The following is a 25,094-nucleotide window of genomic DNA, read 5'->3' on the forward strand; positions in this document are numbered from 1 at the left end:
TTGAAATGTGATGGAGAGTTGAAGGAGATGAAAGATTCATCCTCCATCTGTACTAAAGGAGTCTCTTCCATGTTTGAATGATCTATGTAAATGAATTTCTGATATACACAGTACAAAATATGATAGCACACCTTCCCAATTATGGTCTTCATCTTGTGTCTAATAACAAAGAGATAGTATAAAACCACCTTTTCTAAAATGGCAGTCAAGTTTTTAAAATGTTTTCCTACTTAGTAGACAATTTTTTTTCTAAAAACTAAAAATACAAAAAGAAAAACCAAAACAAATAAACAAAAATCTAAAATTCTGCTTGTTTTGTGTTCTCTTCAATTTCTAATTCCATTGACTTAACTTCAGTGCACAGAACTACCCTCCCACCTTGGGCAGTCAATCATGCCACATGGAGCAAGAGCCCTCAAGCTGGGGATATTGGATACAGTGAAGAAAATACTATAAACTGTAAATCAAAGATGATGTCTAGTTTATGAGAATTTTGCCTGAAGACACATTTTTATTCCCTAAAGCCTCTTTGCTAAAGCATTTATTACAGATCCTAATTCCTCTTGCAAACTTAGTTAATACTCATGGATATCTTTTGCATACAGAGCAGGGCACATGCCATCAGAACTGATGTGTCTGTCTGGCAAGTACAGAGCGGAGCAGAGTTGATTATAGAGAGGAAGGCGGACAGCTGAAAGACAAGCTGCCTAAACAAAATGCAGCAAAACTGTTTGCTCTGTGAGCCATTCTTGACATCCTGCGCCTTAGTAACTCCTCCTTAGGACCATTCGCTGGAAAGTTCACACTTTGAGAAAAAGTAACCCTCTACGTTCTCCAAAAGCAATTCATAACTAGTTTTGAAATGATTAGAAAACTTTTGCTCTCTTCCTTCAAGTGTTTTTAATTCATATTTCTGAAGTTTTCTGGCTTGATTTCACTTGAAAGTCAACATTCTTGGCCTCCTCCCCTTGTCTCAGCGTGTTTAAGTTGAGATGGTGCTCTTGCTTCTTGTTTCCTTAAAAACTCTTGCTAACTCCCTGGGTATGTGTCTTCTGTTCTTCTTTTGGGAGTTCCCAATAAATAAATACATATCCTGATTTTTCAAATTCACCAAAAACTAAAAGCTCACTTTCTTTACGTGGGAACCAAATTCTTTTCATCCACAAAGGTGTCTTATATTTGTGCCTTCCCAATGCCTGGAAAAATCAGGCTTTGTAAACTAAACATGTCCTCCATCCTTCTTCACCCCCAGCTCCACATCAAGACATGGCTGACTAATCCTCAAGTCCACAAGTTTGGTTGACCCGCCTGTGTGTGATCACCTGTCACATCCTGCTGCAACAGATCTCTGTCTACAGAGATTTCCATACCCTACTTCTAGTTTTTGCCCACTGACTTTAAGCAAAATTATCTACAACCAAATTCTGAACTTATAAAGGCATATGGATAGCTTCTTGAGAGTCAATTGAAATATATTTTGACCTGGATGGGAGAAAAATGTGTTGTTTCTTGGAATATGCAACATTTTCTCAATGCTCAGAAAGATTTTATTTTTATTTTTATTTTTTATTGCACTCACATACATGTATCTCTTAGGAAAATAGTTCTGGAACCCAAACCAGCAAACCTCATTCCCTTTTGCCACATCTTACTTCAGTTAGTGTTTGTTTTGTTCATTGGGCAGTTGCCATGTACTACCATTTTATTGTTGTTTTTTTTCTCTCTTTTGGATGACATTTCCTTTTAAATCCAAGACCTATGATGGTGCCAAGAGTTATACCTCTTTTATATTAGCTTTTTGGATTCCCGACACTGGTTTGATCATTTCAATCATCCTTGGCACTAGGTATTGCTTATGTGTATGTGATTGTGCTGCTGATACACAGGCCTGGCATGAAGCTCTGGCTCAAGATGGTGAAAATCAATGAGAAAAAGAACTGCTCACCGATGTATTGTAAACAGTCTCTTAGGAATTCTATCCTGGAGGTGAATCATCCAGGAGGGGAAAGCATGTCTAGCTTCAGGTAGAGCCTTTCCCTGCTTTTCCCTGGCCCAGTCTCCTTAAACTGATATATATAGGGCCCAGTCAAGAAGGGTCCTCTGAAATTTTCAGCACAAGCAAGTAAAGAAGTGAGGAGATATTTGCTTGGACTTCTTTGGAGTCCTAAAAAAAGAAAAACCAAAGTCATAGGCTGAAGGACATCTAGATTATGAGAGTTAATTTAGTTAATTTAGCGTCTTCAGTATAACAAAGCATCTTGCACTTTCCTTCCTGGAAGGAAAGTGCTGGGATTCAGAATTCTATCTTTTTACCTCTCCATCACGTACTTTCCCTCCTTTCAATGATGCCCCTCTCAGGTTCCCTATATCCATGTGCTTTCTCTCTCCCCCTCATCTATTTTCCTTCTCATCCTAAAATTTTTCATTTAAATATTAGATTTTAGTTCGCACAAAAGAATAATGACTGATGACATCTGTGTGTAAAGAATGCAAATGGCATGCGTGATCTTTAAAAATATGAAAAAAGACTGGAACAGTTACTATGAATTTTGGGAATTAACATAGGGAAATAGAGTTAGGGGGAGAGGAGCTTAATCAAGATCCCTAACATCATGTCAGGTAGGCAGTACTGTACCCTGTCCATACAGTCTCTGCTTGAGAAAAATGGTTAATTTTATGGCACTTTTCCATGAGGATGCTCTGTCCCCTGCTGTACACCAGCTCTAACCTTAAAGGAGATAACACATATGAAAAAAAAAATATATGATTAACTTCTCTGAGAATCAGAAGCATTCTAATTGAATGGTGTAATCCAAAGAGCCATTTTATACTCCAATAGTTCCACATTCCATGTCAGACTTCTGGTGTCATCCTTCAAATTCTCTTCTTTTAATACACAGCTCAGATTTGGTGATTCATAAACCACCTAAGATCATCCATCTTGCCTGTAACAAGTGATCATTCATCCATTTTACCAACAAATTGAATGCTTTTTACTAGCTAGGAACTCCGATAGTTCATAGAATAATGTTTGTCAACCAAGATGTCCTACTGCACTGCAGTGTTTATTCATATACTCAGTAAATATCTTTGGAGCAGGCACTTTACACCAGACTCAATACTTACTACTGTGAACACAACAGATATCATGGCAAAGACCTTCTTTGCATGTAGTGGGGCATTATTGTTTTTTAACAAAGTATTTCCAAAAACTTTTGTTACAAGGAATTTTCAAAAAAATTCCCAAGACTGCACCCTCACTTATTTGCATTCCAATACACCTTTCCAAGAAGATATTTGAATTATTTCCCTATGTCCCTCCATGAGGACTTCATCACACAAGAGAGTATTAAAATTAGTATTTTGTGCATGAAACATTTTTGGTGGTGACTTTTTAATTAAACTGAGTAGGCTTTAAAATTAACAACCCCCAAATCCATTAATTTTATATACTAAATTCAGAAAATGGTCTTTTGAATGATGGCAATACTCTGTACTTATTTGATTCTTCTTTGGTAGAAATTGATCACCAAATGCTTGAAATTTGGCAACTTTCCTAGCAAATCCAGACATCAGAGTTACAGTATTGGAAAAAAAAAATAGAATTAATAACCATGTTAGTCTTTGCTGGACCTTGTTTTCCTAACTACCAGGACTTTCCTTTCTAAAACCAGTATCTCCTGCCACTCCAAATCTACCTGAAGAAGGACTTGCCAGGTGCTAGGGGAAGGCTCAGGGCAGTGATATTATCCTCTCAAGGGCCTTGCATCGTCTAGCCTGCTTCATTCCTGCAGGACCTCTCTTGTCTGGGGCCCTCACTTCCTTTCTTATCCCTCTTTGTAATGGCCCAGTTTCAGCCTTTCTTCAATGCATGTTAACACAACTCTTTGATGTCAACAGAATTAATTAAATTATTCATTAAAAATTTCAACCAGTGGTGCACATTTTCATAGAAGCTCGTGTGAAAAGCTACCCGCTGAGGACTATGTGTACAGGAGTAGTAGGCAACACAGCCTCACTCCAATGAATTTTCTGTTAAGTTTCAGAATCTCACAAAAGTGTAAATGCTGCACGTTAGGGATGATTCATCATGAATCAAAGTGATAGAAAAAGATGGAAGAGAATGTGAATGCTGGGTAGTCGGGTAGTCCAACACTTCCCACTTGGGAAATTGTTTAGCACATTCCTAATTAGGGCCATATTTTATTAGCAAAAAAAAAAAAAAGTGGCAATCAATCAAGCAAGGACATTTCTGGTGGGTATCTCTCTACTGGGGAGCCCACTGCTCTATGAAGATCTATTACGCTGCACTGCTAACTTTGAAGACTGTTGCAAGTACCATGTAGTGATCAAAGAGGGAAGAGGGAGAATTTAAATGATGCCAGAATCTTAACATAACATCTGTGGGTAACTTCATGAATCCCAGATAACAACAAGTTTCTCAATATTTCCAGGAATTCAATATAATCTTCAGTAAAAATTGTGGGAACTTAGTGGAGTAGCAACAAAGGGGATTTAACGCATTTTAAAAGGTGAAAAAAAAACATATTGTCTGAAATGATTCGATTTAAAAGTGGTGAATTGGAGATGTCTGAATACACATAGACTTAGATTTGCCTTTTCCAAGAAATTTAGTCAGGCTTAACCACTTCTTATAATTTTTAACTTGTTATATTCTCGACTTTAATGCATAGGATCCCACATAATTCTGCCCTTGCTTATAAATTGTGTGTCAGTTGTTGGCTGTGTTTATGTCTCATTTCCTTTATCATGTTACGAACTAAAGCAGCAGCGTGTTTCCTCCTCACCCTGTGCCTCTTTTCGCATCGAAGGCTGCTGAGCTGTGCGTGGTGTGCAGTCAGAAATGCCTATTGAATGAACTTCTTGTCTATGTTGATCCTATTAACCAGATAATTGCCTAATCTCCACTTGGCTTTGTGCTCTATAGGCACAACATAACAGGTGAAGTGAATAAAAGCTCTCTTCAAGCAAATACGCTCATGAATGGGGTCTTTTTCTGAGAGGGCATGGTCGCCTGTACCTCTGGAAGACAATGATCATCTCACACCAATGAGCAGATTAGACTCAGAGCAAAGTTGACCCAAAAGATCAGATTTAGTATCAACACAAACAAATCTTTACGGAGGAGAAAGCAGGGGGAGGCTGCACACCCAACAGCACTTTTCCTTCCCATCTCCACTTTTCTCTGAGCAAACATCCGAACCACAGACATTCCAATCACCATCAACACTGTTTACTTGGGCTGAGGCAAAACTCAATAAGATCGATTCCAAGTTACAGAGCCAGATATACGGAGGAGGAAAGCTGTGGTATGAATGCAAAAGAAAAGAGAGAGAGAAGAAAGGAAAAGAAAAGAAAAGAAAAGGGATCGGTGCTCACACAGACGATAGTCAGGTTGCCAAACATGTCATGAGTTTGTGGTGAATAATCCACCTCTCAACAGATCCATTGTATCTGAGTTAATCAGATACAGTTAACCGGCATTTCAGGGGACGTCCTACTATTCTTGAAGGTCGAGATTGTCCGCTTGAAGAAAGTTATTCAAGCAGCTACCTGTACATCTTATATCCCGACTCTTGATACATTAAAAAAAAATAAATACAGAAATATGTGGCCCATCGTAATATTTTCATATTGGGTAACTACAGAGAATATTTTGGCAAGGGTACTTAATCTAAAATGTTCAATTTTAATCAGTTTGAACTATGGTCTGTCTTTCTGTGAACTGAAAGCCACCAATCAATTTTCCTTTATCTTTTTTTCTGTTTTTCTTACCCAAGGCAATGCCTTTTGTAAAAGGGTATTTATTTTTAATGGATTTTTTAATGAATTTTTCAGTCAAGCTATTAATAATGCCATTAATTATAGGCAGCTTGTATTAAAGTGCACACTGGCCTCTTAATCCTGACCCCCAGCTATTGGCTTGCAGCTAATCCAGCCTGGTGCTTGGCAGAGAAGGGCAGGACTCAGCCAGCGGCTGCTAGGAGACAGGACGGGGAAAGGCAGGACCACAGGATAAGAGGGAGGAGGGCTCAAATAGAACGTTTCGTCTCTTCTTTGCCAGAGGGCCTGAAGTTTAAAGCCAGATGATGTGTGAGTGGGGTGGGATAATCCCATGGATGCCATGCAAGCACTTAGGAAGAACTTCCCAGTGGAAGGGCTTTGCTCTGCCTTCAAGGCCTGGCCGGGTTGATAACCCCACAGGAACACTGCGCTCCCTCACCTGAGGCGGTTATGTGCCACTGCCTGGGCTTCAATCTGCTTAAATCGACCAGACAGAAGCCTCGGCCACATAATGGATTCCAATCCCTAGCTTTTTTTCCTTCCCCGCCCCAGCATCCCAGGGTTGGGAGAAGTGTTTAATCACCATTTGCTTTCAAGATAATTCAAGGTTCCAGGATCTCACCCATTAGTGAGAATGCTGCTGTGGGTTTATGGCGCGGGGTGTGTTGTGTATTTTTAGGAATGTTGGCAGGTAGCACAAGCAAACTATCAGGTTTTGGTGAGCAACAGCAAGCTTTTGGGTGTCTTTTGCTGATTGTTACAGTTGACATGGGAGCTCCATTTGAGAGAAGGAAGCCAGTTATCAGAAGCTGTGGGGAAAAGGTTGCAGGGGGCAATAGCAACCCAAACCAGAGAATGGAAATGTCAACGCTAACAACTAGGGAACAGTGCAAGTAGACATACAATAGCGAAAGCACACAGCTAAATGGGATTTTTATCATGACCAAGAGACAAAAAGGCAGGAAAAGAGGAACTCAGGGTCTTCCTGGCAGCAACTTATTTTGTCTCTCAAAAAGGAAGTGGTTGCCTGTAATTGGTATGAGAGAAAATATTGTTTCTAATAACAAATCCATTCCAATCAAAATAAACAATAACCCAAGTGGCATTATTCTATGAAGGACAATGTTAACAGCTGTCTTCTGGTACCATGATTTTGACATAAACCAAGGTGAAACCTCACTTTTAATAAATACTCCAAACAAGCCTGGGTTCCATTGTCTAAAGAAATTTTCTAAAGAAAATTTTAAGGGGTTTATTTCACATGGGACTGTGAACTAAATATTTATGCTATTTTGTAGAATGGAAGAGTTTCATGAGGACCTGGTTTCAGAACCAATTGGTTTATTAACGACCCCTGACTTTTATTTTTTTCCAACTATAGGCATTATCAGTTTCTCATCTGCCTACAAGGATTCTTGCCATTAAAAATAAAACAATATATTAATGGGTTGTTTTGATAAGGACAAATTTTAAAAGCATCATCACATTAGATTAAATTCCTTTTCACGTAACCAGTGTATATTACATGGCTTGTGTGTGTCTGGTATTGTGCCACATTTTGTGGATGGAATGATGAACAAAAACAGCATACTTCTACCCTTACAGACTTAAAAGTTAACCCAGGTACCTTGGTAATGCCAACATCTACCCTCCTCCTCAAAAGATTTTTTTCGCCTACATCTGCCAGAACCATAAAGGTAATGAAAATTAACTGCTACCACCAAACGTTCCTAAAGAATACTGGACATAGATTATAATTTATTTCCTCCATGACTTCTGCCTTTGATGAATGGAGCATTTTTTGATGAACCTAAGAGCTCCATCTTGATTCACCTAAGACAATCTTCTCTGATGATATCTGATGAAGTTATCATATGGGAGAGTTTTTTGGGGCATTAGGTCACTGACACTGGGAGCTGCTGGACTTAAAGATCTGTCTGTTACATCATCTGCCAGGATATATACAGAAATTCCCTCTCTAGTTCATCATTTTTCTGACCTAAGTCCATGCTCTTTTAAGCTCTAGGTGCTTGATGGTCAAGTTGTATCCTGAACTCTAGACAGAGTAAACAGAAATGTTCTCCATATGCCCCAAATAGTTATTCAGCTTACCTTATTTTCTTGGTATATGGGAAAATTTGGTTTATGATTTCAAAGGCTAAAGAGTGTTCTCCTACGTATTACCAATAGTTTATATGTTTGCCTTCCCACCAAACTAAATTGGGGGGGGGGGCGGTTTCTCTTCTCAATATTTTCAGTCTAGCACAGCAAAAGACAGAGTTGCACTCAGAACTCCTGAGTGAAGAAGATAGTAAATGTGAAAAGCTTCTTCACTTCTTCCTGAGTGAACAAGATGGTAAATGTGAAAAGCTGAAGATAGTAAATGTGAAAAATCATAATAAATGATTTGAATATAAAGTAAAATGTAGGGAATTTAGTGTTCAGGGAGGTTGGTTCCTGGTAAATTGTAGTTGAAAACTGGATCCTTTTATTCTTTATTTGACCCCTAACTTAAACCTCCACAAGCTGGATAAACTTGCAGATGTTGTTTAACCTCTCTAACCTACTGTTTACTCATCTTTAAAATGGGAATAAAAGTCTCTACTTCTCAGAGTAATGAATGCAAAGTCCCCATAAAAGACAATGTGTGGGAGTTCAGTATATGGTAGTAAGCTTATTATTACACTTGTTGACTCCTGACACAGCATAAATTAAAACCACATCACATGGCATTCTTTCTGGGGGTGGGGGGTGCATGCCCTTTCCAGGAATAAAAACTATGCCTATTCCTTGATTTAACTCCTATGCTTTATGGCATGTGCTTGATTTAGCTGGAGATAAGCCCTCATGGTCTGTCATTTGACTGTAACATCTTATAGATCTTGAAGCCATCTTCATACAATTAAGAGATGCAAAGGCAAACAGAATTCTCTGCTAAACATTACTTATGTCCTTCTGAGTTCCTCTGTGATTTTCTACATGCTTAAAAATATGCAGACTCATTTTTTAATCCAAAGGCATAATGTTACAGATGGCTTATCAGGGTTCAAACTCAAGATCCATCTCAGTCGAGACAAACCATTCCACTCAGTGTACTGTTGCTCTGCCACCTGACTGGAGATGAGGAAAAGACTATGTAGCTTTAATTTTATGAGCACCCAACCTGAAACTCACTAAAGGAATACTCTGTACTCACGTTTCTGAGCCAGGCATTCTTCTCACCAGATTAATGGGTTTGTAAATTGTGTCTTAAAACAAGCAGTAGAGTGAAGATAGATTACTGGTGACAGACTCAAGATGTTCTGGAGGCCCAGGCTATGTGGATGTGGCCATGGTGCCTCTCTCAAAAGATACCACAGTTGGAAGGAGCATCACTGTTGGTTTAGTTGTCCCAAAGTGTTGGTGGTTTTCTATGTCTGGTGTTCTGTATTAACTAAAACTTTCAAAGTTTTTCAGGACAAATAAAACCATAAATTCGCTTAGCTGATTTCAAGTCTATGGATGGTTTTATAATATATACAAAATTCTTCCCGTTTTTTCCTCACTTTTTCCTGGGAAGCTGGTCTTCCTGTTGCTATGATGGGGACAACTTGAGAGTTGACTCAAAGCCCAACATTTGGTATTAACTTTCTTATAAGCCAGACCAGTCAGAGCCCTAGAAGGTTACAAGTTCATTTAGATGTTGGTAGCACACATCAGAGTTGTGAATAAGTCAGAAAGTTGTTCTCTTATGCAGCATTCATTTTAGAATAGAGGACTCAGAGGCCTATTTTTTTCTGATTAAAAAAAAAAAGCAACATTTAGTTAATTGAGTAATGTGTCTCAGTGAATATATATTGTATGTCTCTATTCATGCCAGCTCTTCAATGTCTTATTCCAATTTTAGCTGCAGTTTTCATAATTTTATATTTGTATTGGTTATATGTAAATAAAAGTACAATTTCTAGGACATTTTTCTAAAGAAAAGTTTTGTGAAACAAGTGGTATAATCCCTGAGTTTGGCTTAAATTTATATGACTGGGTCATTGACTATATTCATACTTCAGTGTGACATACTGTTGTTTTACACACTGTGGAAGCTGTTACAAAATATAAATCCTACACTTAAACAGATTTAAAATAAGTCAGGTACAAGATAAGATAAATATTTCTGAGATAAGATTGAGAAGGATCTAATTGTTTTCCTGAGGGGTACCAAATAAAACAGAATTTTTTGGTACATCAAGGTTGGAATTATCAGACAACGCCTTAAGGAACTTAATTTTCTAATGCTTCTGACCCTCTTGCTCCCACATCCACTCCCAAGTAAAGAGCGTAATATACTTAGTTTCTGTCTGAAAAAGAAAGCAGACTGTGCTCATGGCTGGCATCCTGTAGAAAAGTTATGACTCACTTTCCCCAATTCCTTGTTCAATATGCTATGCCACTCTGTGAGATGGAATGGAATAAGCCCCTTGCTTTCATATGGCACCCTCCCTGGAGTCTACGAACTGCCTTTACATCATTCATTTCTTCACACTATCCATGTGATAACCGTATGCAGCAGATAGAAAAGAGACTGTCATCACCACCTTATAGATTAGGAAATTCAGGCTCAGAAAATTCAAGGTAAGTTCACCATCCTATAACTTTGAGTGTCAGAGTTAGGATGTGATCCCAGATCATCTGAGTCCCTATCCACTGTGCTTTCCATCATACCAGGCAATACTTGCAGTACTTACAGCTGATAGAAGGTAACTTGACTTCCTATAATGTGTGAATGTGCACAGCTATGATAGAAACTGGGTTGGTAAGTTGAATTATATGAAGTCCAACTTTCTTTGCAACCCTAGCATTCTAATGGTGTGTTTGGACCATGCTGGAATATTTAGTTAATGCTGTGAGGAACATAAGGATCCCAACATTCCTCACAGGGCTTCTGGTTCTACATCAGATAAGAGAATAAGCCATAGCATCTGCAGTAAAAGGCTGTAAAAATTAAAAATAAATCTTTTTACAAAATCTAGTTCATAAAAATTATAAAGTAGCCAACCAAGGCAGGTAATTTCCCTGAGATGTCTTAGAAAATCAAATAGTAACCCAAGAATTCTGAAGGAAAGATGGGCTAAGATGAGTTAGCCTATTCCAGGTCTATCCAACTCAGTCCCTCATCCATCTGGTGGTGTTTATGAAGGGTGGGGGAGGCCCAGAGGATGATGCAAGCTCTTTTACAGTATCCAACTGTAGGTGAATGATATGGGGAAATGACTCCTGTTCAGACACAATCAGGAAAAGGGAATTCCTTGTCCTGGACTCTTTCCTTTCATCTTTCAATTAACTTGTTAGTAGGGCAAACTAATGTGTTGCCAAACTCTTCCCCCTTTGTACATGGTCAGTCAGGTCACTTACTCTCTTCCTCTGTCTTCTGTAACCCTCAAAGGAAATGTACTTGATAGGAGGACAGCGTTGCCAAAATTAATTTCTAATAGGTAAATCTATAATTATTTCAAATCCTTGAAATAGTTGCTTGTTTCTCTTGTTCATTTTTTTTAAAGATTTTATTTATTTATTCATGAGAGACACAGAGAGAAAGAAAGAGAGAGAGGCAGAGACACAGGCAGAGGGAGAAACCGGCTCCATGCTGGGAGCCCCATGTGTGACTCAAGCCCAGGACTCCAGGATCACTCCCTGGGCCAATGGCAGGCGCTAAGCCGCTGAGTCACTGAAGGATCCTCCTCTCGTGTTCATTTTGCCCTTTCTTTCTCATCCATCTTGATGGTGTGTCTTTAAAAAAAATATTTTTTAAGGCTTTCTGGAAAAGAGTTCAATATTGTTCCCAATTCCACTACTTTCCTTTTCGTAGGGAAAATTCAAATGGCTGATGCTTTATTTCATGTCACTTGCTAGTCAATTCACTTTGACAGAGCTGGGTTATGGATTCAAGGGAAGGAAAGAGTAAAAGAACAAAAGGAATTCAATTCAATGCTTGAGATTTTCTGTCTTCCCAGTGGGACTGTGATTTTGTTTGTTCTTCAGAGGAATGATGAATACTGATGAGACTAAATTTAAGACCCACAGGGAAGTTGTATGTACTATAAAATTCTTTGGGTCCCTAACAGGGTAACACATTTTATGATTTCAAAAAGTGCTGATGAATTTCAGTAAAGACCAGTGTAAATTTTTTTTTTTTAAGGCAAAGTAAATAGAATGCCCAAGGGATTGACGTTTCTCTCATTTCTCACTTCCTCTGTTTTTTTTTTTTTTTTTTTTCTTAACTCTGGAAGCCCCCACCCTTCCAACATTTCTCCAGGGAGAAATACAATTCCCAGGGTTGTAGCAACAACAAAAATGACAATCAGTGAGCTTGCAGAGTAAACAAAGGCTGTGCTTGTGTACAGAATCTGTTTTATTGGCCCAATTTAACAAACTCCTTCCATCTCGTCCTATGAATAGCGAGAATTGGGACATGGTTCCTGGAATCCAAGACTGTGTTATGGATTCCAGGCAATAGAAAGCAATTCAAACCTTCAGTTCTATCTGATTTCACTCATGCATATAGATATGGTGGTGTATGTAATTGTGGAATAGGTAGTAGAAAGACACATAGATACATACCTAAGGTGATTTGTGAATCGTATGAAATCATGATATGCTTAACCTTTTTATCATATAGCTTGTCTGGCTATAAAGAATACTGGAATATCTAACAAACTTCAATATGTTCTTGAATATATAGATTTTATTTTATAGTCACCTTCAAAGGACAAATTGACAAACATTTATCTTTCTTTCTTTAATTTTATCTTTAAGTAATCTACACTCAACGTGGAGCTTGAACTCACAACCCTGAGATCACAAGTCACATGCTCTACTTACTGAGCAAGTCAGGCACCCCTTGATAAACATTAATCTTAACTCATTTGAATTATCCACAAGAAAAAAAAAAAAGCTGTAAGTATTACTTCTTCATTTGTTTCATTACAATCGTTTCCCCATTGGCAGCGAGAAATTCTAGTATAGTACAGTCTAGTTTATCTAGTCTAGTTTAGCCTAACAGGGGTCAGTAAAGTTTCAGAAAAGATCCAGAAAGTATTTCAGTCATGTGGTACAAACCAGTATTTGTGGGCCATGTGATATCTGTCTGAACTACTCAATCCTGTCCTTGCAGTGCAAAAGAAGCCGTAGACAATATGTAAGCAAATGGATGTTGTTGTGTTCCAACAAAACTTTATTTATAAAAACAGATGGTAGCCTACCCATGGGTCATAATTTGCCAGCCCCTTTCTACTTCATGATCTATTAGGTATGGTGTGGAGAAAAATGCCTCCTCAGTTTTTGAAACTAGTATCAAGTTCACATGATATTATAGTTAATATAATGTGAAGTAGAATTCTTCAGTTAATCCTTCATCTGTAATATTACTACCTAGAAGGCTATTATTCAATAAGCCTGAATCTGTCTTTCTATTGACTGTCAAATCAAGAGAAACTATATTGAACATGTATATCAATAAGGCATCATGCTTGAGTCTGTAAAGAAACAAATGTATGAGATCAAATTCTAGATACCCCAAGAATCTGCAATCTGGTTAGAATTGTAAGGGATTAGCCCCTTACTGCAATACAAGATATACTAAAAAAGCAAGTCATACGTAAGGGTATTGATAACGCATTGTATTGAAATCCAGAAACAGTAGCAGTGATTGGTAAGGTAGAAAGGATACTAAAGTATCCCCAGATGTCAGTCAGTGTGCTTTAGCTTTCTATATTTCTCATATAATCCTGGACATTAACCTGAAGCTACAGCATTGTACTTTTCACTTACCTCAGGTAGGAAATTGAGCCTCAGGAGGGAGGGACTGACCCCATCCAAGGTATTTTTTATCCCTGTTTGCCTTTTTCCTTGAAGTCGTGGTAGCTCACCTAGGAATGTTTGATCATCTTTGCTCAGTACAATTCAGAGAAGTACATGAGAAACTACTTTTCGTCAAGAAGCCAAAGCAGAGACTGCCGGTGTGACTTGTCTCTAGTCTTGCAGTAACTTTACAAAAGAGCTGGATTGGAATTTGCAACTGTATATTTTGAAACCCCAACAGCACACACCACCTTGTAAAAGACCAAGATCTAAACCATGGTAACCTGGTTAAAAAAAACGATGAGTGGGACATGAGCTTAACCACTGTTGTAAGATTGGCATTTGGACTATTTTGAATGAAATGTCATAAATAGACCAGTAAGTATAGGAAGGCTCTGTGAACTGTTAAATTACCATGGGATGGTTACTTTTGCAAACCCTCTGCAATTCTCCACTACTGCAAAATGAATCTCAGATGCTGTGGAGATAATTATAGCAGTTATCTGCCAGTCTTTAGATTTTCAAGCTCATTATAAATGTCATTAGCTCATTAGGAGATAAGTCATTTCAACTCTGGATCTGTTTTCTCATCTGAAATGATAAAAAACTGCACCAATACTGATCACTAAGGTTACTTCCAGTTTGAAAAGCCAAATTCAACTGAAATTCTCTTACTTGCTCTTTTCTAAGCCTTTGTGTTACATACATGGGGATAAACCCACCCATCAGAGCCTTGTTCAAGCACTAAGCCAAAAAACACATGCCTAACCCAGAGCACGTAGAGACAACACATATGCTAGTGACTGCTAACATACATCTTTTAAAATAAACAATTATCTCCTTGGGGTTTTTTTATTGAATTAGAAATCCATTTTTTTACATATATCTCATGACTATTGCATTTTTCACGAATACTCCAAAGCCAGAGTTATGAAGATGTTGGAGCTAATGAAAAGGCTTCGAGAAGACAAAGTTCAGGCATGTGTCTTCCTTCTGAGCAATGCTGAGTAAACCTGAGGCCCAAGAGCAAGGAACCAGTTCACCAGAAGCTAATGGTTTCCTATCTTTCCATTTTAGGAGATAGGATTAAGGAATGTGTGGTTTGTGCCCTGTTCCTTTTTCTTATATTACACATATTATTCATCACAGGAAAATCCTGCCTCGACCAGCCAGACACATTGCTGGGCATCTCTATACTTAGCACAGGGAGTCTGATCAATTAGTCCGTTTAACAGGAGCTCCCCAGCCAGCCTCCCTCTGGAAAATAGGTGAGAAATTCTTATATTCCTCTCAATATGTTAATCAGACAACTGGTATCACAGTTCTCTAACTGTGTAATACCAGTCCCCCTTGGCAGATATATTTTATTTGGATAATGATGTGAAATTTAAGATCTACGTTTCAATTGTGCAGAGCCACAGGCAGTTGTCAATTTTAGTGACAGACATAGACCTCGAGCTAAATTCCTGTGCACAAGCAAAAATTCCAACAAGCGTAGCACAATTCTGGTCCCTTAATAGAAATACATTTTCTCCCATCGAGGGGCAGTATTTTTAAACTGTTCATCACATCTCTTGGTACCGGCAAATCATTAATGCTCTCGAATATTTCCTTTAACATGGGCATTGGTGACTTGAGCCATCAACCAGCCTGACAGAAAATCAGATGGTTATAACCTGATAGCCTACTCCTTCTCTAGAACAGTGCCAAACGTACACCATCCTTTATCCCTCTGCAGCTTCTTGAGCAATGTTGCTAGTTAATAGATCCAAACTCCAAAGCGAAAAGAAGAGCTCACACATGCTGAATTTCTGAGACCTTAGCATCTACGTACTGAGGAGAATTCCCACTGCTGATCTTGCTGTTGGCAATTACATTAAAGAAACAGCCAGCAAGTGAACTCTATGGCCTGGGGCAGCGGTAATGTGATGAGCGGCCTCTCACCTCTAGGTCACTGGTTCAAACCCGACCGTGGCTAACGGGGGTGGGGGGAGGGGGGCACTGGATAGTGTCTGGTATTCTAGGTAAAATTACTTGTTAGACTTGTGAAACACACATCAGATCCTCAGGCAAATGTACCAAAATAAACATCACAATTAATCCTAACCCATTGGCATTATGATTTAGCACTTAGTGAGTTTTAACCAGCAAAGTCGAGAAGGGAAGAAAAATAAGTCTGCAAAGTATGTGTTTCTCCTACAGAAATGGACTGCTTTGTATGTGTCCTAAAGGTAAATAAACTGGGGCTTTGTCTAAGTGGAGAACAAGGGAATTCCAGAGAAAAGGCTCCTTTTCCCCGAAATGCAAAGCAGGGACATCAGCAAAAAGAGCTGAGTTTTCGCAGCTCCAGCACAGACAGGGAGAGCCACTGTCTCCCCCTGACCAGCTTACCCACTCCCACCCACGTGCCAATCTGGTGGCACAAACGGGAAAGCAAAAGATGTGAGGGCAGGGCCAAATACCATTGTTTCCTCCCGCGACCTGATTTCCTTATCTGTCATGTAAAAGGTTTAGGAAAAAAAAAATCTCTGAAGCACCTACTAGCTCTGTGAGTCTGTAATTCTTTCACGGAGAGCTCTGAGCTCTCATCTGCAATTAGTTTTTAACTCTCTGATTAGGCTACTGTCACCACCATGCTCCAGCGAAAGCACATCCAAAGTCTCTGACATGAGACCCACACAGGCTTGGGAGTCACCAGGACAAGATCTGAAATTTGTCTCTGCTCGTCCCAGCTGTGTCCTTCTGCAGGAGACTTCCTCTTCCAGAGCCCGAGACTCCTCGCCCATGATAGAGGGAAAGGCTCCCTCAAAGCTTGGTGGGGATTGAAGAAAATAAATAAAAGAACCTGGCACAGTACCTGGTATGTACGTAGTACATATGCAATAAATGCTAGACATTTTACTAGTAATTACCTTTCACCATCCCCAGAAGCATAAGGTTGGTATTTCTTATTCACTCACTCCAGGGTTCCTGAGATTTGAACTTATTTTTTATTTATCAGATCTATGTAGTCAATAAAAGTGAACTATGTAGTGCCAACTGTTTTCCATCACAAGCTCACTTCTAAGTAAAGTGAAGATGCCCACTCTACTTACTTGGAGGGACTTCCAAGACTTGGGAGGCAAAAGAAAGTGTTTGAATATGCTTAAGAAAGCCTTTAGTTAGGAACGAAGAAACAAGGTATTTTTAAGACCGACTTTTATTTATTTAGTTTTTAAAGAGACTACTGGGGAAAAAGTCAACTTCGAGCAGGTGATTGGAGATGGTTTTACGACTCATGCTCAGTGTCTTTCTGCACTGGACTTGTTCTCCAGTCCATCTTCTTATATTTCTTCCAAGTATATACACCCACGTTAATAACTGCAATGACTTAGCAACACTGCATGGATAAAAGAAAATCTTATGGAAAATAAATGAAGGTCTCCCTTGACTACTTCCATTCTTATCTTCTGACTCTAGATCTAGAGCAAGATTTTTCGACTTTGACACTTTTGACACTTGGAGGAGGATAATTCTTCATGTGGCGGCTGTTCTGTGCTGCTTAGGTTGTTCAACAGAATCCTTGGTCTCCAGACACAATCAGCAGGTACAAACAGCATATTCTCATTTGTCTCAAGAAAATGTCTCTAGACATTGTGAAATATACCTTGGGGTGCCCAAATCAAGCCAACTGAGAGTCCTACTCCCCTCTTTAAGCCATCTGGGAAGATAACACCAGTGGAAGATGAGCAGTTGGCACTTTCCCGGAGAGCAAGGGAGCTCCAATCCGTACTGTGTTTACTCCACTTTCAAGGTATTTGTAATGATTGCTTGTCTTTATGGTCTCCAAACCCTGTGTGGAGCTATGGATAGGTACATTGGGTTTTAGTGGTACCTTTGGGTTTAGAAACAGAAACTAGAGTACTAGCATTTGTTTTTATTTGGGTTTTTGAGCTTCTGTCTATTGATCTTTGAGGTCTTCCAGATAGAACACACGAGACCATGCATTGAGTGGTTGATTTTTAAAAATACATTATTATACATATTATATATTATACATATTACATATTATACATATTATTATAATATGTATTTTTAAAATCAACCACTGGATGCAAAGAAACAATCCAATCATGAAATGGACAAAAAATATGAACAGAAATTTCACCAAACAAGACATAGACATAGCCAACAAGCACATGAGAAAATGCTCTGCATCACTTGCCATCAGGGAAATACAAATCAAAACCACAATGAGATACCACCTCACACGAGTGGGAATGATAAAAATTAACAAGACAGGAAACAACAAATGTTGGAGAGGATGTGGAGAAAGGGGAACCCTCTTGCACTGTTGGTGGGAATGCGAACTGGTGCAGCCACTCTGGAAAACTGTGTGGAGGTTCCTCCAAGAGTTAAAAATAGAATTACCCTATGACCCAGCAATTGCACTGCTGGGGATTTACCCCAAAGATACAGATGCAGTGAAACACCAGGGCATCTGCACCCCAATGTTTATAGCAGCAATGTCCACGATAGCCAAACTGTGGAAGGAGCCTCGGTGTCCATCGAAAGATGAATGGATAAAGATGTGGTCTATGTATACAATGGAATATTACTCGGCCATTAGAAATGACAAATAACCACCATTTGCTTCAACGTAGATAGAACTGGAGGGTATTATGCTGAGTGAAGTAAGTCAATCGGAGAAGGACAAACATGATATGGTCTCATTCATTTGGGGAAAATAAAAAAATAGTGAAAGGGATTAAAGGGGAAAGGAGAGAAAATGAGTGGGAAATATCAGAGAAGGAGACAGAACATGAGAGACTCCTAACTCTGGGAAACAAACAAGGGGTAGTGGAAGGGGAGGTGGGCGGGGGGATGGAGTGACTGGGTGATGTGCACTGAGGAGGGTACTTGACGGGATGAGCACTGGGTGTTATACTATATGTTGGCAAATCGAACTCCAATAAAAAATATTTTAAAATATAGGTATGAATCTTATTTTGCTGGAATGCTAATTATACTCATTAAAAACCTGAAAGCTTTTAAAAAATAAAAATGCATATTATAGCAATTTTCAATAAAAATCCAGAAAATAATGAGTGTAGCAGAAATCCAGCCACAAAGGAACACCACTGCAACAGGAAGTAGTAACTCAGAGCCATAGCATAACAGCTGGAGCCAGAGAGAAGGAAATCAGAGACATAAAGGATGTCTGCTTCACAAACAAAGCTGTGTACTTTCAGAACTCTAGGACAATAAATAGATTCAGTGTTCTCTTATGATTGACTGGCACTTAAACTTTATTATGAGTGAATATGTCAAGATACTAACAGAAAAGTGCTGCAAATATGCAAAGAAAATTATTGCACAACAGCCTCCATAACTCAGAGGGAAGAAAATGATAAATGACCCAGCCACACCATCTGAGCAAGAATATGAAACTGGTTAAACTGGACTGGAGAGCTGTCTGCACTCTGCACCTCCCAAATGCAGGCACTGTTCTGGACCATATGTAAGGACATAAATGTGTGCCATGTCTTGCAAATATCCTCCATTACCAGGTAACTTTGTCAGATACTTTGGCAGTTTGCCGAAACCTCTTCAGGTGTGTGTTGTTACATGTCAACTACAGAAATGTGTTACTGACTTTTTTCCCCTGCTTTTGTGCTATGCACTGAAATAGTACACTCACAGTTGTCCTTATCATCTAACATATTTCTTAAGAACTAGACTTAGATGAGACTGAGGAATGATATATTTGGTAATTCATACCTTTAGACTTCCCCACTTTGCTTGTGTCCCTAGTCTGGGGAAAGAAATAGGATGATAGGAAGAGGGGATGAAGGAGATAAGAAAGGTGAGCTACATTAAAATATTTTCTACCCATTTGTTGAAAGATCCCTGAAAGATTCCCTTCCCCCTTGTCACTTGCCAGTCCTTTACTCCTTGCAAGAGAATGAGGTGTGTTTATCACTTCGGTGTCAACTAAGGACAATTCCCTTATTCCACAACAAGATTTTCCTTCTGTAGGAGCTCTTCTGGGACTTGGAATTAACTAACTGATCAGCCATTTCTCCCCAATATCTTTTCCTTGCTCCCCATGAGGAATCTAGAAATAACCACTTCTCAACCCTCCCCCCAATTCCAAACTCCACCAATGCATTGTGCTGTTCACAAATAGAACATAGTACAAGGTCCTTTTTTGAATCAAAGACAGCCATGTTGAACCTAAACTTGCAAAGGAGTCCCCAAAGGGTGGCTGGACCTCTCCCTGGGAAGAGAAGACGCTATTTGGATTTACATCCACATAGAAGTTATAGGCAGACTCCTCTGCTTCCAAATAGAAGAGCAGCAACACATACATTGTAAGCACCTCAAGATTTCACAAAATACTTTTCACTCTAACAATAGTTTTGACAGGAACTATAAAAGGAAGTTGTGCCTGGGATTTAAACAAGGCAGGATGTTGGCTCCCAAACTTGCTTTCAATAGAGATGGAATGAAGATGAGCAATTGCCCTTAGTTAATACAACAGCTAGAGAAATTGTGTGGGTTGTTTCCGAGTGATCTGTAAAACAGAGTAATATCAATTTTCTTACAGAGTTGCTTTGAGGATCACATGTGATGGTCTACAAAAGCATTCTGAAAATATAAAAATGACATTTAAGTGTAGCATGCTATTAACAACAATGGTTATTTGTTTAAATAGCAGCTCAGTGTCTAACGCATTATTTCAGCAGATCAGAGATGTGGAATGAAAGTAAGTTGGGTGATGCTCTGAAGCACATGTTCTCTCAGCTGCTACCTGTCAACGTTGTTCAAGAATGTGGTGATATGTTAATTGCATTCTCCTCTTCAGGAGTCTTCACCACCTAGATCACCATTAAGTGCTTGAGGTTATTCGTGGCTCTGGGCTTGTTTTTGTCACAGGAGCAAAGGAAACCACTGAAGAGGGTGCAAGGTATGTGGAAGGATCAGAACACCACTCTGCATTCACATCTTCATTATAACTCTTGCTTACTTTGTGACATTTTCTATTTGACAATTTTTGTGAGCCCCATCCTACTTCTTAAGGACTTAATATTAGAGATAGATAATTATCACATGGACATGAGCAGTTCAAGTGCAAATATTAAAGGAACAAGTAAATAGATAACTCTGTGACAGATCATATGCTTAAAAAATCTTGGGGTAGAGCAAGGCTAATGTGCATCATCAGGAAGAAGAGTAAAGAAACCAGAAGACTGCTCTTTATTTAATGTCCCTGTGATTTCTCTTTGGGAACCTCCTTAATTAGAAACATTTATTTCTTTGACAGTAAGGACAGAATCTCTACATTTCTCTGGCAATAAATATCTCTTCTCCCAGAGAAAAATTCCCACTTTTCAGATACTAAATGCATAATTTCTACATTTTACTTATTAAGAGAGGAAGAAAAGGAAGGACTCCTTTCTGATTATACTACTTTGTATTATTACTCTAGGCAAGAAGATATTTATAGAGAATAAATATCTAAACTACTTAATTAACTAATTAATATATTTGAGTTAATACTTGTCCCAGGCATAATTACCAACATGGTACAATTTCTTCCTTTTTAATAATGACTTATATTTAAAGTTACTAAAACAATGATTTTTAATATACATCCTTAAAAAGAGAGGGGACACTATTTTTGCATGAAATCTGTATTCGATGACACTTGAGACCATCCTCATTCTAAGGGGTTTCTGCATATTTTAATAATATCTAAGGCTGAAAGGCTAAAAAAGAACGACTTTTTCAAATACTGATTATCTTGTCCTCCATTGTGTTTCTTTTATTTCATGAAAGGTTTGCGTTTTTCCTAAGTTTTTTGAGTAATAATTTATAAGAAAGAAGAGAAAGCACTTTATAAAACAAAGTGGCAACCAGTACTAAATTATAGCTAATAAACAGAAAGTCTCCATAATAAGAGGAAGTCTGCTAATTTATAGCCAATTCATTATAAGGCTAAATATTAATACATTTCCGTTCTGCCTTCACTTAGAGCTGGTTCAATCATGAGCCTCATCAATGACCATTAGGGGCTCAAGTTAGGTCCCATTCAAAAGAGAAAAACACAGACCTGTTTCCCGCTCCCTTGGGGCTCAGAAACTAATTTATAAAATAATAATGTGGGCAAAGGCCTTACAGACAACAGGAAAAAAATGAAATCATCATCTTTATAGGCAATATTTTGCATCATGTGCTTGTCCCATATGTAAATATTTTTAGAGATAAGGTAGCAGTACTCTACACATAGTAGACATTCAATTAATGTTTCCTGATTATAATTAGGAATTATTTATGGTTTTGTGGCCCAGAGCTATATTTCTAAAGCTCTAAAATAGACCCGCTATTTGGTAGAAAACTGTTCAAGGAATCTGCAAGTGGTCAAAAGCCAAGCTTTTGGTCAAAAGCTCCACCCCAGTCAGTGTTCTAGGCCTCCTTAAAAAGACTTGCCAGACTACAGGGAGTGTCATGTGCCTATAATTGTTCCCCTCATAAAAATGCAGAGAACACCACCATTGTTCTTTAAGAGAAAGGGAAATGACAATAAGATTAAAAGCGGGCGGTGTTGATCATTACAGCCTGAGAAAAATTTTAATTCTCCTCCCAATAACTACCCTCCCCTGACCTAACAAATATCAGAAACCAATGGTACCTCCTTTGCCATTAGTTTCTGGATTCAGAATTCTTCATTAAAGTTGAGGGATTAAATATAGCACTTCAGCTAATTAATTATAGTTTGATCATTTTGACACCTCCAAATGACTCAGCCACATACCTTGAAGCTTTGTCAACTCAATTGCATCTTTATTTTTGTTGCCTTTAACCAACAATGAAGACTAATGCCACTCTTTCTAGTTCTCAATCACCTCTACAGAAGTGCTCCCCTGGCAATGTGCAAGGACAGACCTAATTAATCCCTCATCTGCCCTCCGTGGTGTCTATACATCACACTGGCAGTTGGAACTGCTGCTTGTTTTAAGGCTATTGCTGGAATGAAAAGCTCATCTGTTTTTCAATAATTTTACCACAGGTGGTGATTTGTAATTAGAAAGGGCAGAATCCAAATTTTGGTGTGTGTGTGTGTGTGTGTGTGTGTGTGTGCGTCTGTGTGCGCACGCACCCGCGCGGGCCCACTTGCTCATGCACTGGCATGTGCACGCGCTTGCATGTGTTCTATTTTACAATGGGCACTTATTGTAGAAGAGAGGAAAAGAATAGAAAGCAGCAGCACAGCAGGAGAAAAACATTTACTTTTGCATGATGCTGAACAGCAAGATTTTCAAAGAAATGTTTTTGTTGTGTTCATTCCTGTTTTTTTCTTTTTTCACATGGATAGAGTCACATGCAGGTTAGAGATCAAACACTTGGAGAAACTGGAAAAACTCTAAGATCCAGGAACCCTTAGGACTCGCTGGTGTTCCCCGGAGGGGTAGAGGCTTGTGGTGAGTGCATGGAGGTACATCAAGGAGGGTCAAGGTGAAAACCTGCTTTGTCTTTCTTCTCACTTGGCTCTCTGGTCTCACTCTGAGCAGAGGCACGGGCATTCTCATTTTCATCCTAGGGGAAACCTGCCCTAACTGGCAAGAGAGTTCAGCATAAGCAGGCAGTCTGGCTAGCTTTAGCAAAGCAGCAGGGAGAGATTTGCTTTCAGGTGGATAAAAATGCTGTGATAAAGGTAACTTAATTTCAGGACTTTATCCATCAGCAGTCACTACATCACCATCCCCTGACACTAGCCTTGATCACTTTCCTTGCTCTTTTTGGCCTATTCAGATTCTATTCTTTAAACTTCAAGGCACTTCCAGGAAGCCTTCCTCCACCATTCCAGCCTGCCATTCCTCTTATGCAGACCACATGGCTTAAGGCTCTTTTTCTGGCCTGAAAGATGAACAGCCTCGATTTCCAAATATCAGTGAAAGCATCAATATCTTGCCTCTCCGAGTAGACTGCATATCTATGGATGGCAAGGGGACTTTTTAGGGTTTCCTCTTAGTCCCAGAATCATACTATGTAGAGCTAGTTTATGTAAATATCATTATACTTATGTAACGTATGTTCACATGTATATGTATTTAGATACATATAATTCATATATCTCAAAGTGAAATGGTCTTTATGATTCCCAGTGTGAACTGCGAGATGGAGACTGAGACAGTGCCTTCACTCCTCGCTGGAAGAAGGACAGTAATATCCAACTGTGGCAGGAAAGTAAAATGTAAAATACCTTAGGATTTTTGTCCAACAGAATCTTCCAGGCTGCAGGTATTATGAATTACTGGGAATGAATTATCAGCTGGTGTTTGTTTTTAAGAATAATCGGTTACTTTCTAAGTAGAATTTTCTTTGGGGAGGGTGAACCCAGAAAAACTTTGGTGTGGATTTTTGCTAGTCATAAGCTCTACAATTATGGGGTCTGGTTGTGGGGTAGATGTGGAGAAATGGAACACTGACTCTACAATGGTTTCTGCCGACTGACATTTGTTGGCCTGGAAAGAAGCTATTTCCACCCTTTGGTACCACATAAAGACGACGGCACATCCTACCGTAGAAATATGAGATCTATGTCAGAGGTCAGGATGCTCTTTCACATCACAAGATTTCCACATTGAAAGAAAATCCATGCCTTGTTCTCTAGGGCCCTCTCTCCACAAGAGCAAGCTTACAGACCCTGCATAGAGCTGGTGGAGAAACACTTCCCATTCCACCATGTCAGATTTGTGGGAATCTGTTGTGGGAACCTGGTGATTTGTGGGAATTAGTTCATCCAAACAACTGAAAGGCATCTGAATCCTATAATATCTTGTCCTTCCATTTAAAGAGTTACTTTGTTCTATACTAATATCCTCACATTCTTAATTTAACAACATGAAGAATATTATCTGCTCTGTTCATTTGAAAAAGGGGAAGTGGAAACTATAAATGCAAAGAATAGCTTGGATCTTTTTTTTTTTTTTTTTAGCTACTTTTTTGTTTGGGCTTTATAGTTTAGACCTTGTGGTTTTGGGGGTATTGTTTTTTCCAAATACAATGAATCACTGTATATATATCTCTTAGTTCAAACTGCTTACCCTGTTATTAATGTCTCCTCCTATTTTATATGCAATATTTATTTTCAGCCTGATTCCTCACTGTTTCCCTACATGGATTTTCCTCTGTAATTAGACTTCTGTTCTCACACCCTGCAGACAGGCATATACATTCCTGTTTCTGGGCTTGTACACACAATTCCCTTCACTGAAGACACACTCCCTATCTCTTCTCATCATGTGAAAATCTTACTTTTTTTAACCAGACTATTCCAGTTGACCATGGTGCCCGCTTTTTCTGACCTCAATGCTCTTAGCTTGTGTACAATGCCATAAAGCTCTACTCTCAGTACCAGGGCAGTAAATCACGTTTTGCCCCAAGACATTTCTGTATTTTTATATTTATTG

General features: G+C 38.9%; 1 long non-coding RNA gene across 2 annotated transcripts in view; it reads right to left on the minus strand.

Annotated features, from left to right (window-relative positions):
* Positions 1 to 1,574: 1,574 nt before the first annotated feature.
* The window catches only part of LOC140636883 (uncharacterized), a 126,707-nt gene continuing 103,187 nt past the window's right edge, over positions 1,575 to 25,094 (minus strand). The window contains exon 9 of one of the 2 annotated variants that reach the window (XR_012034120.1): positions 1,575 to 2,164. This is a non-coding gene — a long non-coding RNA (uncharacterized lncRNA). Of the gene's footprint in view, positions 2,165 to 16,876; positions 17,018 to 25,094 lie in introns of those variants that run through there. The other variant, XR_012034123.1, reaches the window with a different exon arrangement.

The sequence above is a fragment of the Canis lupus genome, chromosome 7 (assembly GCF_048164855.1).
Source record: "Canis lupus baileyi chromosome 7, mCanLup2.hap1, whole genome shotgun sequence".
Lineage (NCBI taxonomy): Eukaryota > Metazoa > Chordata > Mammalia > Carnivora > Canidae > Canis > Canis lupus.